We start from the raw sequence: 20,057 nt of genomic DNA, 5'->3' as shown, positions 1-20,057 counted from the left end.
TAGGTGTGATCTATATATACATGAACAACCCGGGTGTCAAATGGCGCTGGATCTCAACACAAATAATAAACAAAAGGTGCATGGAACTTAAAAACATACATACTGTATGTATGTTCACACAAGTACATGTATACGACAAAAAAATAAAAATAAATAGTGATGATAATAATAAACAGTGATAATAATAATAATAATAATAAAAAAACATAATGCTAAAGATGCAGGAGAGTGGAGTGGCTAAAGAGGAAACACTAATTATTCATTGTAAAAATATATTGAAGGTGTTGTACTCATTAAGCCCATTGGAGGCTAAAGTGTTCAAGAAAAATATCCACTTTGACTCCAATTTTTTCAAAAGCAGAGCGCGATCACCACCTCTAACTGGTTTAGGGACCCAATCGATTATACGGCAAGTCAAGCAAGAGACTTGATGTCCAAATTGAAGGAAGTGTTTTGCGACTGGTTTGTCAGAATCACCACATTTTAATGCCTGCCTAATGGAGCATCTATGGTTCGCCATCCGTTCCCTAAAATTACGTGTGGGCATACCAACGTAGGCTAAGCCGCTTGGGCAATTAAGTACATAAATAACGTGATCCATCATGCAGTGCAATATATAGCAGATCTTGAAGGGTCTTCCAGTATGTGGATGTTGGACAGTGTCACCCACTAGCATGGATCTACAAGTAACACAACCACTGCATTTCACACAGCCCGTTTTATTGGTGTTAAGCCAGGTATTATTGACTTCACATGGGCGATACTTGTGGTACATCAGGAGCTGTTTAAGATTTTTACCACACCTGTATACCATCATTGGAGATCGCTGTAAGACTCTGCCGATCTTGTTGTCAGTCACAATGATCGGCCAATGTTTTTTGACTATGTTAGAAATAATGTTTGATTTCTCATAATACTGTGTTACAAACACCATGCGGTTTTTCTTTTGCTGTTTTCGACGGGGGGGCCCGTAGTTTTCTTCTTGCCCTGGTAAGGCAACAACTTTCCTGGAGTACCCTCTCTGTAGAAATCTATGTTTCATCTCTAGGATTTGTTTTTCTGCCATTATGCAATTGGTGTTATTCTGGAAAACTCTCAAAAACTGAGATGTTGGAAGGCTGTCCTTCAGATTTGGTGGATGGTTGCTTGTTGCATAAAGTAATGTATTTCTGTCCGTGTCTTTACGGTATAGTGTTGTACCCAGAAAGTGGCCATCTCTATATATTGTCAAATCCAAGAAATTAAATGAGGTAGCACTGCAAGTGTATGGGAATTTAACCTTACTATCCAGGCTGTTCAGTGCATGAAAATATTCGCATAAGATGGGGTGACATTTGAGCCCATTGCGGTACCCATAACCTGGATATAAAAATCTTTTTCATCCACCACCACAGGTCCCTCTGTACTTTCTGGAGGCTGGTCTTCCTGGAAGAATTGATAATTCATTTTGATGAACATCATCTTCTCCATATTTTGTGGAAGCAATCTCCTATGCCTTTCGCTAACAAGGTTCCCTGCTGCACTAATAACTATTTCAGAGTACACACTGGAGGGGGGCCAATAGAGCCAGTTTGTACAGGGGCCTCCAAATTACCTCTTTTTCCTGCCAGTAAAGGTACGGACTGTCTGACATTCCTATTTGGATGCTGTCACCTATGTAATCCTCCACCATTCTGTCAATGGTGACAGTATCAATAGACATGTCAGAAATTGTTGGCAGGTTCTTCAGTCCAGACCAGATGTCCAAACTTGGTCCTGTCTGCCCTGCATCACCACCAGTGGGTTGCTTAGGATACCTAAGTTGTTTCCTGGCAGCCCCAGTTGTGGGAGAAAATGAAGAAGGAGCTGGTGACGTGTCACGTTCTGCTTCAGCTGACAGTGTTTTCACCAGCAGGTCTTTGCACCTAAGCAGGCTTGTGTCCACTGGAAAGAGAGACACCAAGTAGGCTTTAAACCTAGGATCAAGCACGGTGGACAAAATGTAGTGGTCTGATTTCAACAGATTGACCACCCTTGAATCCTGGCAAAGTTAATTATGGGCTTCATCCACAAGTCCCACATACCAAGCAGAATCACTCTGTCTTAGCTCCTTCTTCACTTTCTCCAGCTGTTTCTGCAAAAGCCTGATGAGGGGAATGAACTGACTCAAGCTGGCAGTGTCTGCACTGACTTCACATGTGGCAAGTTCGAAGGGCTGGAGAACCTTGCACAACAGAGAAATTATTCTCCACTGTGCTTGAGTCAGGTGCACACCTCTTCCTTTGCCTATGTCATAGGTGGATGTATAGGCTTGAATGGCCTTTTGCTGCTCCTCCATCCTCTGAAGCATATAGAGGGTTGAGTTCCACTGCATCACAACCTCTTGCTTCAGGTGATGGCAAGGCAGGTTCAAGAGTCTTTGCTGGTGCTCCAGTCTTTGGCACACAGTGGCTGAATGGCCAAAGTGGGCAGAAATTTTTTGGCCCACCCAAAGAGCCTCCTGCATGCCCTTGTCGTTTTTCAGAAAATTCTGCACCACCAAATTTTTTATGTGAGCAAAACATGGGACGTGCTGGAATTTGCCCAGATGTAATGCCCGCACAATGTTGGTGGCATTGTCAGATATCACAAATCCCCAGGAAAGTCTAAGTGGGGTAAGCCATTGGGCGATGATTTAACTCAGTTTCTCTAAGAGGTTGTCGGCGGTGTGCCTCTAACTGAAACTGGTGATACACAGCGTAGCCTGCCTTGGAACGAGCTGGTGTTTCTGAGATGCTGCTACTGGTGATGCTGCTGCTGTTGTAGCTGCGTAAGACAATACATCTACCCAGTGGGCTGTCACAGTCATGTAGTCCTTAGTCTGTCCTGTTCCACTTGTCCACATGTCTATGGTTAAGAAGACAATGGGTATAACTGCATTTTTTAGGACACTGAGGACACTTTTTCTGATGTCTCTGTACATTCTCGGTATCGCCTGCCTAGTGAAGTGGAATCTAGATGGGATTTGGTACTGGGGACACACTACCTCCATCAATTGTCTAAATCCCACTGCAGTAATGGTGGATACCGGACGCACGTCTAACACCAACATAGCAGTCAAGGCCTCAGTTATCCACTTTGCAACAGGATGACTGCTGTCGTACTTTATCCTCCTCGATAAGGACTGTTGGAGGGTCAATTGCTTAGTAAAAGAAGTAGTGGTGTTCCTACTTCCTCTTTGGGATGATGAACAGCTCCCAGCAGCAACAGCAGCAGCGGCAGCAGTAGGCATAGCAATGCAGGATCCTCTGGAGGAATCCTGGATAGGAGAGGAATCAGTCATGCCAGTGACATGGCCTGCAGGACTACTTCCGATCCTGACTGAGGAGGAAATTGACGAGGAGGGAGTTGACAGTGTGGTTTGCAGGTGCTTGGATACAACAGGACAAAGGGATTTAGGTGTCTCTGGACTGCTTACGGTCTTAGCCACAGTTTCTGAACTTAACAGTATCTTATGAAAGCACTGCAGGTGATGTATAAGGGAGGATGTTCCTAGGTGGTTAACATCCCTACCCCTACTTATTCCACCTTTACATAAGCTACATATGACAAGACAGTATTTGTCCGGATTTGGACTTAAATATTTCCAGACCAAAGAGGTGAAATGTTTGGTCTTCTACCCAGGCATGACGACGATTGGGCTTTTACATCCCATGGACAACTGTCTCCCCCAGTGCCTGATTTATACAAACCACATCACCATCAGAATCCTCCTCATCAACTTTCTCCTCAGCGCCAGCTACACCAATATCCTCATCCTGTTGTACTTCAACAGTGACATCTTCAATTTGAATATCAGCAACTGGACTGTGGGTGCTCCTTCTAGCACTTGTAGAGGGTGTGCAAATGGTGGAAGGAGACACCTCTTCCCGTCCAGTGTTGGGAAGGTCAGGCATCACAAAAGCCACCACACTTGGACTCTCCTTGGGGATTTGTGATATCTTCTTAGAATTAGAATGTACAGTTCTTTGCTGTGCTTTTGCCAGCTTAACTGTTTAAATTGTTCTGGGAGGAGGAGGGCTTCCATCGTCATGTGAAGCTGAACGACTAGTCATGAACATAGGGAAGGACTCCGTGTCGTAAATGGCATATTGGCAAGTTTACGTTTCTCCTCAGCCGATTTAAATTTATATTTTAAGCTCATTTTACTGAACTTTGGCTTTTTGGATATTACATGCCCTCTACTATGACATTGGACATCGGCCTTGGCAGACGACGTTGATGGCATTTCATCGTCTATGTCATGACTAGTGGCAACAGCTTCAGCTCTAAGAGGAAGTGGTTCTTGCTCTTTCCCTATTTTATCCTCCAAATTTTTGTCCTTTTATGGAGGGAAAGCTACGCCAATGATAGTGACAGGTGTGTTTTTTTATTTTTTTTCAGGGCAGCAGCCCAAGACAGAAAGCAGCACAGCAGTGACAGCACCCTTGCGCAGCTACGCTGATGATAGCGACAGGTGAGTTTTTTATTTTTTTCAGGGCAGCAGCTCAAGACAGACAGCAGTACAGCAGTGACAGCTCCCTTGTGCAGCTACGCCGATGATAGTAACAGGTGTGTTTTTTTATTTTTTTCGGGGCAGCAGCTCAAGACAGACAGCAGTACAGCAGTGACAGCTCCCTTGTGCAGCTACGCCGATGATAGTAACAGGTGTGTTTTTTTATTTTTTTCGGGGCAGCAGCCCAAGACAGACAGCAGCGCAGCACTGGACAACAGTAGCCAGCCAGCCCCTATGGTCAGCGTCAGCAGCCAGCAACAAATCCCAGCTCCCTGCCTGTGCACACTCCACAGCAGCCCTTGACAGACAGCAGAACAGCACAGAACAGCTAATAGCTCCCAGCTCACTCAGCACATCTCCCAACTCACTCCCTCTTTAATGTCCACAGCTAGAATGAAAAATGGCGGCGATTGCGGGGCCTTTTATAGAATCCAAAACCTGCGAGAATCCGACAATTGTAGGATGACGTTTTGCCTCAGTTTCAGTTTCGAGCCAAGCGGGAAAACCCGAGTCAGCTCGGATCTGGTCTCGGATCGGGGGGCCTCGGGGAAGTTCAGATTTCGAAAATCCAAACCCGCTCATCCCTAATATATATATATATATATATATATATATATATATATATGTATATTTATTTATTTATATATATATATATAAATATATACACAGGGGCATATCTACAATGAGTGCAGGTTGTGCGGTGCACATGGGCCCTAGGGTCCAGAGTGGCCCACTTCGCACACATATTTTCTAATACTTAACTCTCTGAGGTCCTGCTTTGGGTGTCTCTGCCCTGCACAAAATGCTGAAAAATGGCCACCGCAGCCATTTTCCCGGGGACCTGCACACACAGTAGACTTTGGGCACAGACTAGTGCCCAGAGTCTACTGATTCTATGGCTGCCCGTGGTCTGCCTTCAGTCTGCTGACGGCCACTGGGGAGAGAGGAGGGGGCCCCGGATGGGGAATGCACATGGGCCCCCTCCTCTCTTATTATGCCACTGCATATGTATATATATTTATATTAGGGGTGAGCGGGTTCGGATTTCTGAAATCCGAACCCCCCCGAGCCCCCCCGATCCGAGTCCGATCCGAGTCAGGCTCGACTTTTCACGCCTGACTCAGATTCTGAAATCGAGGCAAAACATCATCATCTCGCCTTCCGAGTCTCGCGGGTTTTGGATCCTATATAAGGTACCCGCGTCGGCGCCATTTTCTCACTCGGCTGTGGACAGTGAAGAGGGAGGGTGGGAGTTAGGGCTGGCTGGGCTGTGTAGTGTAGTGTAGTGCAGAGTAGTGTTGTGCTGTGCTGTGCTGCGCTGTGCTGCTGTTGTCCATAGGGGCTGTGTCCACTACTTCAAAGTCCATAGGGGCTGGCTGGACTGTGTTGTACAGTCAGTTCTCCATAGGGGCTGTGTCCACTCCAAAGTCCTGTGCAGTGTCCCAGTCCTAAAGGGGTGCTGTAGTGTTGTCCAGGGGGTGCTCCGTCCATCAGGGGTGCTCCCCCCAAGTGCTAAAGAAAAAAATTTTTTTTCTGTGTTTGTGAATTGTGTGCGCAGTAGCCGCACGTGCATCAACAAAGTAGTGCCAAGCGTGCGCCTGTGTCATAAGTAAAGGGCCGGCTGGCTTGACCGTTAAAGGGTGCTGTAACCCCCAAAGTACACTCCAAACCAAATAAAAAATTTTTTTCTGTGTTTGTGAATTGTGTGCGCAGTAGCCGCACGTGCATCAACAAAGTAGTGCCAAGCGTGCGCCTGTGTCATAAGTAAAGGGCCGGCTGGCTTGACCGTTAAAGGGTGCTGTAACCCCCAAAGTACACTCCAAACCAAATAAAAATGTTTTTTCTGTGTTTGTGAATTGTGTGCGCAGTAGCCGCACGTGCATCAAGAAAGTAGTGCCAAGCATGCGCCTGTGTCCCATAAGTAAAGAGCCGGCTGGCTCATTTCTTAAAGGGTGGTGTAACCCACAAAGTGCACTAGTCTCCAACAAAAATAAAAAATTATTTTCTGTGTTTGTGTGCTCCTTAGCCGCAGGTATATATCAATATAACATAAATGGAGGACCAAACTTTCTCCGATAAAAATAAAATAGGGAAAGATCAAGAACCACTTCCTCCTAGTGCTGAAGCTGCTGCCACTAGTCATGACATAGACGATAACATGCCATCAACGTCGTCTGCCAAGGCCGATGCCCAATGTCATAGTAGAGGGCACATACAATCCCAAATGACAAAGTTCAGGAAAATGACCTTGAAAAAAACATTTAAATCATCTGAAGAGAAACGTAAACTTGCCAATAAGCCATTTACGACACGGAGTGGCAAGGAACGGCTAAGGTCTTTCCCTATGTTCATGACTAGTGGTTCAGCTTCACATGACGATGGAAGCCCTCCTCCCGCTAAAAAAATCAAACGAGTTAAGCTGGCAAAAGCACAGCAAAGAACTGTGCGTTCTAAGAAGATATCACAAATCCCCAAGGAGAGTCCAAGTGTGGTGGCGGTTGCGATGCCTGACCTTCCCAGCACTGGACGGGAAGAGGTGGCTCTTTCCACCATTTGCACGCCCCCTGCAAGTGCTGAAAGGAGCACCCACAGTCCACTTGCTGATATGCAAATTGAAGATGTCACTGTTGAAGTACAACAGGATGAGGATACTGGTGTAGCTGGCACTGAGGAGGAAGTTGGCAAGGAGGATTCTGATGGTGATGTGGTTTGTTTAAATCAGGCTCCGGGGGAGACAGTTGTTGTCCGTGGGATGAAAAAGCCCATCACGGTCATGCCTGGGCAGAAGACCAAACATTCCACCTCTTTGGTCTGGCAATATTTCTATCCAAATCCGGACAACAACTGTCTTGCCATATGTACGATATGTAAAGTTGAAATAAGTAGGGGTAGGGCCGTTAACCACCTAGGAACATCCTCCCTTATACGGCACCTGCAGCGCGTTCATAAAAAGTTACTGTCAAGTTCAGAAACTTTGGCTCAGACCGTAAGCAGTCCAGGGTCACCTAAATCCCTTTTTCCTGTTTTATCCAAGGAATCGGTGGATGAGGAGGATGAGGACGACATCTTGCCTCCGTAGAACCAGTTTGTGCAGGGACACATTAATTGCCAGCTTGTTTTGTGGGGGCCCAAACGAACCAATCATTTCAGCCACAGTCATGTGGCAGACCCTGGCGCTGAAATGATTGGTTTGTTAAGTGTGCATGTCCTATTTATACAACATAAGGGTGGGTGGGAGGGCCCAAGGACAATTCCATCTTGCACCTCTTTTTTTTCTTTGTAGTATGTACTGTTTGGGGCCTAGTTTTTCAAACTGCCATCCTGTCTGCCACTGCAGTGTCACTCCTAGATGGGCCACGTGTTTGTGCCGCCCACTCGTGTCGCTTAGCATAGTCATCCAGCTACCTCGGTGCAACCTTTTGGCCATAAAAACAATATTGTGAGGTGTGAGGTGTTCAGAATAGACTGGAAATTAGTGGAAATGAAGGTTATTGAGGTTAATAATAGCATAGGAGCAGAAAACCCACAAATTCTGTGATTTTAGCTGTTTTTATGCTTTTTTAAAAAAAAAATACAGATCCAAAACACAAAACCCAGAACCCAAAACACGGAAGGGTGGTTTTGGCAAAACCAATCCAGATCCAAAACACGAAGAAAGATCCAGATCCAAAACCAAAACACAAAACACGAAAAGTGGCCGGTGCACACCCCTAATATATATATATATATATATATATTTATTACCAGTTATTTATATAGCGCACACATATTCCACAGCACTATACAGAGAATATTCATCCATTCACATCAGTCCCTGCCCCAGTGGAGCTTACAGTCTATATTCCCTACCACATGCTCACACACATACACACTAGGGGGAATTTTGTTAGGAGCCAATTAACCTACCAATATATTTTTGGAGTGTGGGAGGAAACCGGAGCACCCAGAGGAAACCCACGCAAGCACAGAATATACAAACTCAACACAGTTAGGGCCGTAGTGGGTATCGAACCAACGACCTCAGTGTTGTGAGGCAGTAATGCTAACCATTACACCATCTGTGCTGCACACACACATATACATACAGTATATATATTAACCAGGCTATATATATATATATGCCAGGCTATTAACCAACCAGCCCCGTTCCAGCCACATAACACCCATCCTCTACTCCCTTCACTGGCTGCCTGTCAGATGGCGAATTGCTTTCAAGATTGGATTAATAACTTACAAAGCCCTTCATGACCATGGCCCAGGGTACCTGAAGCAGCTTCTGATTCCCTACTGTCCCACTCGATTACTGCGATCCGTTGACGAAGGACTATTAACAGTACCTAGAATCTCACGGAATTCGTCTGGGGGTCGAGCTTTCAGTTTTGTGGCTCCAACCTTATGGAACTCACTTCCCCGCACAGTTCGAGAGGCCTCCACTCTAGAATCCTTCAAAAATAGACTCAAGACTCACCTATTCACCCAAGCATTTCACTAATGTCCCTTGTTTAAGCTTATTTTGTATTTTGTACTGTAAATGTAAAGCACTTTGAGTCCTTTAGGAGAAAAGCGCTATATAAATAAAATTATTATTATTATTATTATTATATATATACATATATACGTATATATACACATTTACAGTATACATATATATATATATATATATATGTATATATACTGTATATATATATATATATATATATATATATAATGCATCCATCACCATTAGGGTATTATAATATGATATAAGTGTCAATGTCCACTTACAGAGATTCACAGCCTAGCAGTCAATGGTGCGCTCGGCTCTTCCCTTCACATACAGTCCTTCCCAACTCACTCCGTCTGCACCACACAACAAGGATGCCCGCCATAACCGTTACCTGCATTTATTTAATCCCTCCCTCCAAGTCTCCTCCCGCCACCGCCCAGAGCCTGGAACTGGTGGCTACTGAGAGAGAGCCTCGTGAGATGATGACGTCATTATCTCGCGAGAGCATCTCGTCTGCATTGCAAGGAAGGTGAGGCAGGGTGAGTAGTTAGTGGCACTGTCTGTAACACTGACACACAAACAGTGCAGTTACACCGACCCCCCAAACTGATGCTAGCCACCAGCCTCGGTGGTTTATTAAAGAAAAAAATAAGTTGAAATAAAAATGGTGATGTGCTGCAGGCGGCCCGGGCCCGGGTAATCTGTACTCGCTCCCCCCTCCCTCTCGGCGCCCCTGGTAACTTGTAATCCTGGTAACTTCCAAACAGTGCCCAAGTTGGTGTTAAGGGTAGATAGTTAGTTAGGTGTTCCACAGAGTATGTATGAACACGGACCCAGAACTGGCGTATTACGGGACAAGTCCAGAGACAGTGAATCAGATCTGCTTGAGGAGCTCCAAATTTTAAACACAGATGCGACATGGAGAGACCAATTTGAAACCTTTTGTGTGGTGAGAGGTAAGTTCTATGGAGTATGTTGAGAAACATCTCCATGTACATTACAGAAGAAAAAGCTCTGCAGGACCTATAGTGAGCATTAAGTAGGTCATCAATTTGTAAACCTGGAATTTGAGATGACCAAACTGACATGTCTCTTTGAGATTTAGAGTGGTCTAAACTGAGGAAATAGCTTATTTACCTAAGGGTTGCTGCTGTAAGAACATGTCAAGTGAGTTATCCGTCATTTAGGGAGAAACACCTTATAACTAAACTGGCATAGTGCTGTGCTAAAAGAAATGCCACTGGGTATCCAACTACGACTGGGTATTTTTCAGATGTTTCCTGGAACGTGAGAGGTCAACAGTGCTCTTGTCTACTATTGAACCAATATTAGTCACCTCACCCATTCTCCAAATATTGAAGGGATATCTGGCTTGTCCTTCCTGAAAATCAGGATTTGCAACTAAGGGCCGATACAATGTTTTATAAGCACTTAAATTATATTTGTGGCACAACATGTACCATAATTTTGTGACAGACCAGAGAAGTGGATTTTCTCGAACATGGGATAAGACTTCTTGATCATGCAAATGCAAAAAAGACACTAGGTCTCCTCCCTGAAGAAACTCGCGTAATTGTACCGACAATGCAACCAATCCTTTAGATACCTCAAATGGGCAGCCTGACAGTATATGTGAACATTTGGGAAATTAATACTCCCATTAGTAACTGGCTGTTGTAGTTTTATAAGACCTACTGTATAAGCGGCTGCTTACCCTGCCATATGAATCGTCGAAACAGGAATTGAAATTATTAAATATCTTTGCGAATTAACATAGTAGGCAGGGTTGAATCAAATACATTAATCATTGAAACGACACCATTTTGATAAGGTTCGCCCTACCAATATATGACAATGGCAGTGAATTCCAACCCTCCAGCTCGACAGACATCCCACGTATAGCGGATTTATAATTGAGGTCGTATAGGAGACCTGGTCGTCTCGGTACAGCAATTCCTATGTAAGCAATAGAATCAGACTTCCATGTTAAATTAACATTGCCTAAACCGTTACTCAAAAAATTGCCTGAACCTAGGCGGAGTGCTAATGATTTTGGCCAATTTACCTGGAAACCCGAGTTTTCTCCAAATTGTTGTAGAATCTGAAATATTCTAGGCATTGATTCGGAGGGTTGTGATATATATATACAGGTTGAGTCTCCCATATCCAAATATTCCCGAAATACAGAATATTTCGGAATACGTAATATTTTTAGCATGACTGAGATAATGAAACCTTTGCTTTTTGATAGTTCAAAGTACACAAACTTTGTTTAAGGCAACAAATTATTTAAAAAAATGGTATAAAATAACCTTCAGGCATTGTGTATAAGGTGTATATGAAACCTAAATTAATTTCATGTATCCCACACAAACTTTGTTTGAGCCACAAAATTATTGAAACTATTGTATAAACTTACCTGCAGGCTGTGTGTATAAGGTGTATATAATACATAAATGCATTCTGTGTTTAGATTTGGGTCCCACTCCCAAGGTATTTCATTATGGTATGCAAAAATTCCAAAATACGGAATATTCAGATATCCAAAATAGCCCTGGTCCCAAGCATTTTGGATATGGGAGACTCAATCTGTAATAAAATGTCATCTGCGATTGCAGTTAATTTAATTACTTTATTCCCTATTGTAATCCCCTGGAAAGTAGAGTCATTTTGGAGAATACATAATAGGGGATCAATGGCTGTGTTGAATAAAAGTGGGGATAGGGGGCACCCTTGACGAGTTCCACAAAATATAGGTATAATAGCGACTAATTTGAAGGATAGTGGAGGGCGATGTGTACAAGTACCGAATCATCTCAGTAAAGGAAGGATGAAAGTTTCTAAATTGTAGGACTGAATACAAGTGAGGCCAAAGTACCATGTTTAATGCTTTTGCAGTATCTAGACTGAGTAATACATTTTTTGATGTACGTGATTGAGAAGAGACAATAGTCGCTGCTATGGCAGAACGTATACCTCTAACTGAATGAGTATTACGTACGAAACCTAGTTGATGATTTGTTAAGATCTGAGGGAGTAAGCACTGTAAACAATCAGCCATTATTTTAGCAAGTAACTTTATATCTGCGTTAAGTAATGTGATCGGCCAGTATGAATCTAGTACCTGGGAATCTCTATTAGGCTTTGGAAGTAGAATAGTGTATGCAGAATTGAAATAGGGAAAGGGAGTATGGTTCTGTAGAATGTCATTAAACAGCTCAACTAAAGTAGGAGCTATATGAGGATGAAGTATTTTATAAAATTCGTTAGACAGTCTTGGAGATTTCTGAAGATGAAGCTGTGGAATGGTGGTGTTAACCTACAAAAGAGTGATTGGTAAGCTAAGAGATTCTGACTGTTCTGAAGAAAGGCGGGGTAGATGCACCTCCTGTAGTAATCTATCATGATGGTCTGCATTGAACGGGAGAGCTGAGTATAATGTTTTGAAATAAGCTTCAAACTGTTCTAGAATGTTGCTTGAATTTAAGTACTCATCAGATAGGTTTGCTATGTGATTGTGTAAGGCTGAGGACAAAGAAGTCTGCAGTTTATGATATTCTGCATTAGTTTTCCTTTTAAATCTAGAGACATAATCTATGATGTGGCCTCTCAGAACAGTTTTGGACGCACCCAAAAACATAGTGGGACTATCCCAATAATCTAAGTTGTCGTCCATGTAATTCATCCATCTATCAATCAAAAGCTTACGAAAGTCATCCGATCTATAAAGGTAACTAGGAAATCGCCATCCCCATTGTTCACCCCCTTGTACTGCTCATTTTAAAGTTATTGAAACCGGAGCATGGTCAGAAAAATGCAATGTTATAAATGTCAGTCCCCCCGACCTATGCAACAAAGGAATCAGAAATCAGAACAAGGTCTATTCTAGACCAGGATTTATGAAGCCCCCAATAGAAAGACCTATCTGTAGGGTTTAGGAGACGCCAGACATCCGTGAGATGTAGGGTAGATCTCATGAGTTGGATCTGTTTCCACATTGAAGAAGTTGGGTGACATGGGGCAGGCTGCTTGTCTAAAAGAGGATTGTCTACCAAGTTCAGGTCACCATCCATAATAAGAGGGAAATTACTGTGTTGAACCAAGAGATGTGTGAGGTCTTGTAAAAACTCTGAGGTTGCATTGTTAGGAGCATAAACATTAATCAAGGTGTAAGTAACACTGCATGTTTCAAAATCCAATAGGAGCTAATGACCATTTGGGTCTGCCACTGTATTTAAAATAGTGTACTGGAGGTCCCTATGAAATAATATTGCTACTCCTCTGGTTTTCCTCTGATAATCAGCTGAGATGCATTGACCCAGCCATGGGGCTCTAAGGGTTGAACCACTACCTGCCACCCAGTGTGTCTCCTGAAGGAAAATTATTTGAGGACGGAAGCACTTAATATGGGAGACTACCCTCTTACGTTTAATAGGGGAGTTAAGACCGCCCATGTTCCAGGAAAGTATTTTAAAGAACGAATCCGAAGAAGAGGGGGCCGTTCCTAAAATTCTTGCAGCCATATTAGCCAATTCCTTCCCTGGGGTGGATATATTGAGTCAAAAATTCAATAGTAATCACCCATTCCCTGTCCCAGCAAGCAGGGAGGTTCGGGGGAATAATATGAATATACATTGCTTATCACGACTTTTTTTCACTTTTCCCAACATTAACAATAACCAAGCAAGCACCAATAAATATATTGGTGGTCGCGAAAAACAAATAAGCATATGATTTCTATTTTTTTTGTTCATTCTTTCCTTCTTATGCAACTATAAAGGAGTGCACATCACCCATCAATAAAACTAATGTAAAGATAAGAATTTAAATTAGTGAGGAGGAGGACTACCCTGCTTAAGCATACTAGAAAAAATACTTTTTGGAACTTGATATATTCCACATCCCCATACAAAAGTGGACTGTGGAAATTATTGGGGGACAATTGTAACCAGGAGATTTCAGTGATATCTCCTTCGTTACAGGAATGATAAATTACCCTAACTCTTCATTTCTACAAAAGTAGGTGAAAATCTTAATTTTCTCCTACTTTTGTAGATATTTAGTGATGATTATGCACATTTGTATGTTTCTTTGGACATTTGCAATGGCAATGGTTATCAAGAAGCAATCTTACCACAACTGGAAGGGATACGTTTATTTTTCAGATCACCATAAGCAGACTTTCTTTAATGAGGATAGTCATGATGGGGTTAATGCATCAGACAAACAAGCAGATCAGGGTTTTGTGATAAAAGTCATTGTTACTGTTTGCTGGCTTTTACCACATTTTTTTATGCCTCCGCTTTGTTCTTGATGCATCCACTGTGGGGTTTTTTTTGCTTGTAAGCAGCATAATATTTTAAGAATATTAAAATAACAAACACCGACAAGAGTAACTGCACATGGTCAAAACATAGACAGGTTAAATACTGCAGTGCTTGGACTTATCATAAAGCCCATTGATTCAATTAAATTAAATTAATGCGCAAGGAGAGATATAGGACCTCATTCAGAGCCGATCGCACAGAGCGTGCGGTCGGTCTGAATGAGGGGAGGACGTCTTGAATTTTCAAGATGTCCTCCTTTGCGGTGGTAAGGCTGTGGGTTAACAGCCACAGCCTTACGACCGCCTAAGGTGATGGTCGCGATGGTCAAGACCATCGCGACCATCGGGGCTTACGACGAGACCCTAGGGTAGGGGCTCACTTGTCGTAAGCCCCGGAGAGATTCTGGCTCTGTCAGAGCCGGAAGCTCTCCACTGACATCACTAGTGATGTCAGTGGGGCCTCCCCCAAACGGTAGGCATTCCCAGGGGAGCGCCTCCGTTTGGGCTGCCACCCCCCGGCCCGCCTTCCAAACTGGGCGAGCTGTCTATCAACATCGATAGCTCGCCCCCTTTGGATCGAGATCCGCTACGACCGGCGCTGTCGGTCGTAGCGGGTCTCACGTATGCGCACGACGGCAACGGCGCCGTCGTGCGCATGCTCTGTGGGGGGCCATCGACCCGGTCCGAGTGCATCGGCGCTAACGACCGGGTCTGAATGACCCCCATATTCCTTAAACTATTTTTCTTCATTATGTTCTGAAAGTATGGGGCAGATTTTCTGACCTCAGCTAATTTTAAATTAAGTGTTTGTTTTGATTTTTCATTTCACAATTATGGGCATAATGCATCTTTCACAGGTGGTATAACCCCTAGGGGTATATTTACTAAAGGTTGATTTTAATAGATTTAAAATCGATCAAAATCGATTAACATCGATGTTGTGTTTCTGGGGCTAAATCACACATTTACTAATACTTATAAAAAAATAAAACAAGGGGCCTGATTCAGACCCACTCGCGAGAGGCTGTCCGCTCGCAAGTGGGTCGATGTTATGGACTGAGCATGCGCACGACGGAGGGAGCTCCGTCGTGCGCATGCGCCAGACGCGACGAGCGAAGGAAAGTCCTTCGCTCGTTGTGTCCGATCAAAGGGGGCGTGCTGTCAATGTTGATTGACAGCACGCCCCCTTTGGTGGGCATGCCTGGGGCGTGCCTCCCTGACGGGGGCGTTCCCACGGGAACGCCTCCCGTCAGAAGCCGGCCCACTGACATCACTAGTGATGTCAGTGGGAGTGATTTTGGCTCTGATAGAGCCAAAATCACTCCGGAGCTTGCGGTTGAAAACCTCAACCGCAGGCTCCGGCTCGCAATTTCGATGGTCGCGATGGTCTCGACCATCGCGGCCATCACAAAGCACGCTCGTATAGCCTGTGGGTGGTGACCCACAGCTATACGAGCGTCCAGGAGGACGCTCCATGAAAATGGAGCCCGGCCCTCATTCAGAGCGTGCGCTCTGCTCAGAGCGTACGGCTCTGAATGAGGGCCAAAATTGTTTGTTAGTTTATGTGTGATTTAGATCCAGAAACACAACATCGATTTTAATCGGTGAGATCAATTTAAACTCGATTCAAAGCAACCATGAGTAACCTAGAATTTAATTCAGGCATTCATAATTTTACATCTTCAAATCTACTATTTGTATTTTAAAAACATTTGAATACATTAATCTGAACATTTTGGCAGAGAATCTAGAATTAAGCTGAATACTAATATAAAGACTCAATGCATCTCCAGTAAATAAGTATAGCCATAAACTTTCCAAAGAATAAAACAGACCTACATTTAAAATGTTAAAGCATCTGTTGTAAATATAGACTCAAATAATTGCTCATTTTCTCCTGGAACAATTCATAGATCCAGATTCCTTAATAGATGTCTGATTATAGATGAAGTATCTGGTTCTGCTTCTGCATTTGTTACAAATGTGAAAGTAATTTTTATTAAATACCAAGATAAGCTAATTTAAAATTGACTTTCAAAGCAATTGAACCATATGCTAAAGGGTTATCCTAGGAGGTTGTTTCATATATGCATAAAACTACAGCGTAGCATTTTAAACTGAAAACTTTATTGTAGAAGTAGCAAGAAAAACACATTACTCCAACTTCAAATTTGTGAAATCTCAGGCTGCAAAAACAGATGCAAGTGATTTTATAAATATTTCATGAAAATTTAGAATAAAATTGCAAGCATAAAATTATTTTACATTATGTGTGCAGGCTGTAAAATAATTAGTGTGTTCCAGTTGTATATGTTTAACATGAATGTGATAAGCTAATTTAAAATTGTCTTTAAAAGCACTTGAACCATATGCTAAAGGGTTATCCTAGGAGGTTGTTTCATATATGCATAAAACTACAGCATAGCATTTTAAACTGAAAACTTTATTTTAGAAGTTGCAAGATAGGCCATAAAATATTTACAAAATTATTAAATTTAATTTTTAGTGGAAAAATTATTATCTGAGAACAAAAACTAGTTGAACTTTAGAAACAAACAAAAACACTGTTGTATAATGCTCATTCTTATATTTTATGAAATATTTACCTATTACTTGAAGATTGTTATATGGACAAGTAGTCTAGTATGTTGCCTGTTATACATTTACCTGCAATTTCCTAGTGGTAAAAGTAGCAGCAAATTAACTCTGTTTTCACATCACAAGTACCGTATGTTTCTAAATTTTAAGAGATGGTTCCACGAACATGAAAATGAGTATAGTGTTCTAAAATGGCCACCAGACTATAAGTCATTATAACACTTTGTGATGTGTTGAAACAGGACATATGCAACCAGTAAATCTGCAACAACTGTGTGATGTTATAATGTCATCATGGTCCATAATCTCTTAGGAGTATTTCCAACACCTTTTTGAATCCAGACCACAGAATTTAGTTTGTTCTTGGGCAAAGGAGAGTCCTACGTATTACTAGGATAATGTACTACTGGTTGTATGTTTGTAAATAAAATATAAAGTTTTTAAATTTTTCTCTCCACAAAACTGGTTCAACACGCTGGACCCCCTCTTGACTAATCCTCCGCCTATCACTAAAGCCTTAACTATCCATTACAATTGCCTACGCGAGAAATGTGATTATGAATCTATTCAAACAGGGATACCATGTTGGCTAAACCAATTCCTCGATTTGACAGTAGACAATCCAATGGTTGCACTGGAGTAATCCTGCCACCTTATACCAGCTAGCTCATATAAGGAATTATCCCTAAATACATTTAATTTGACATATATTAGTCCTCATAGGGGTTTCATAATGGGTTCATCTCCCTCACATAGATGCTATTGTTGTAATGAAGAAAATGCGGATCTATTTCACTGTCTTTGGGCCTGCCCTTTGGTGAGAGCTTTTTGGCTTCGCGTTAGGAAATTTACAACTGACCACTTGGTGAATTTTATACCCTTTACTGCAGAATGGGCAATTTTAGACATTTTACCACTAGACCAAAGGGTTTCTAAGGGTGGACGTAAATTTTTGTTGGCCATAAGTGCAGCTGCGTGAAAAACTATTCTTCAGGTTTTGATCCATTCGGAGACCCCCCTTTTTCCTTATTTATAAAAAAAATGTTTTATCTCTTTAGGATGGATTGGTTGGAGACATCCCTGGAGAGGGAGCTAGAGGTTAGTAAATTCTTTGAGACATGGGAAAGTTTCATTACTACTTTGCCCTTGAATACTAGACAATTACTTTACAAGTGTTTCTCGTCCACTTCGTGGTTAGAATTAAGAATGGTTCACGCTGATCCACCGATACTGTTATATAGGGGGGCTACACTTCCACATGGCACAGGAGATTATATATTGTTATGTAAAATCTAATTCTATGTAATTTTTTGCCAATTACAGATTGTATGTTATTATGCGTTAACATGTTTTACTTTATTCTATAAAAATGTTCTGCAATTCAGTTTGTATACTACTGAGTCAAATGTTTGCTGCTTTTTCAACTATTTTTTGTGTTGAAATGAATTTATTAATATTTTTTAGATTCAAATTGTGACACAAGAATTTAGTTTTTTTGGAGGCTAAAACAAAATTTTAAACAAATGATTTTGTTTTCACCCAGGATTGATGTTTAATTTTCTCTCTGCATGTGTCTTCAGGAGGCTCAAGCACTGTAGTCAGCAGGAACAGAAGCAGTTTTGAGGCCACTGTACCTTTTAAGCTGGGTATACACTAATCAAAGTCTGTACCTAGTGATGCGATGGCCAACGGCCAACGGGCCGACATATTGGAAGGCTGGGACACGTTGCACAATCCAGTGCCCGACCACCCAAAATGTCAGGCACTGGCTCCATTCACCTGCCTGGCATCGTTTATCACATTGACTGATTGAGCACCATGTACTGCAGATCTGTCAATACGATGAACAACCCCACGGGAGCATGCAAGGGCCGACATAGTGAGTACACAATTGTGATGTAGACAATATGTTGGCCCTCTCTGCCGGATTGGGTGACATATCATCTATTGTGTGCCCACCTTTAGGCTCATTCTTTCCGGGACAGACCATGGGGCTGCATTGAGGATTTCTATATTTAAAAAAAGTGTGCATGGCTATGTGCACTAGGGTCACTCCTAGTTTTGTAAACCTTTTTTTGGGCAGAGAAACTTTTGGGCAATATACATTGAATGAAGAGAGAGCACTCACTTTAGTGAAAACAATTAGATCAAACAAGCATTCTTAACACCACTAAACAAAACAAGAACATAAGATACAAAACATAGGGAGGGAGGTTGGGATTTCCAAAAGCAAGAGAAAGTACTGCCACTGACACTGGTTTAATTTAGCTTCATCAGATGCCAGTCTCTTGCTTCAATAAACCCCCTTTTTTGGTTACAGTTTTTTCACAGAGACCTCTTATATATAGCATGAAACCTTTCTAATAAATAAATCACATGACAACTGGAGTTGGAGTTTAAATTTAGGTCATATTTATTTTGACAAATATAATTAATTCAACTGATTATAGAAAGCATGGTAGAACGACAAAAACAAGACTACAATGACACATGCATACAAATCAAACATTGGTGTTCAACTCTCCATAACATAAAAAATTCAGCAGCCATGTCCAGTTTGGTAACATAAGACTACATCATCCCTCAATAGAATATCTTGGAGCAGTATATCCGAATCTGCTGGTGCCACTAATTCACTCACTTGAACCGTGGGAAGGAAAGCCATGGCAAAAGTGGTTTTAAGCAAAAAATACTTTCATAAAGGGAGACACACCCTCAACTGCATCAATAGGTGTGGTAATAAATGGACATCAAAAGAAGCCACCTATTCTCAAAGACAGGTGCCATCCTATCTCAACCTCTGAGAGCTTGTGTGATAACTTTACTCTTAGCTGGGTCATGATGACCATATAATCTAAAAAGTTAAGCCACACTGGCCAACCACTTTTTCATCACCACGAGAGAAAACCTGTGCCATAGGAAGACCAGACAAAAAGAGAGCAACGGTCAATTGTAACTCTTACCTCTGTTCGCAGGAGAGGTAAAGCACTGCACCCATTCTGACCATGCAACCTCATATGAGCAAAAAGTCCCTAGGACAACAGAACCTCCACTAGTTTCTCCAAACCAGCCGGATTAACTGACAAATATACATCACCCACGGGTGCTGCACGAGGCACCAGCTCTTTAAATTT

This window comes from Taudactylus pleione, unplaced genomic scaffold (genome assembly GCF_031769625.1).
Source record: "Taudactylus pleione unplaced genomic scaffold, aTauple2 ptg000040l, whole genome shotgun sequence".
NCBI classification, from domain to species: Eukaryota; Metazoa; Chordata; class Amphibia; order Anura; family Myobatrachidae; genus Taudactylus; species Taudactylus pleione.
The sequence above is the reverse complement of the archived record's forward strand: the minus strand, read 5'-3'. Positions refer to the sequence as shown.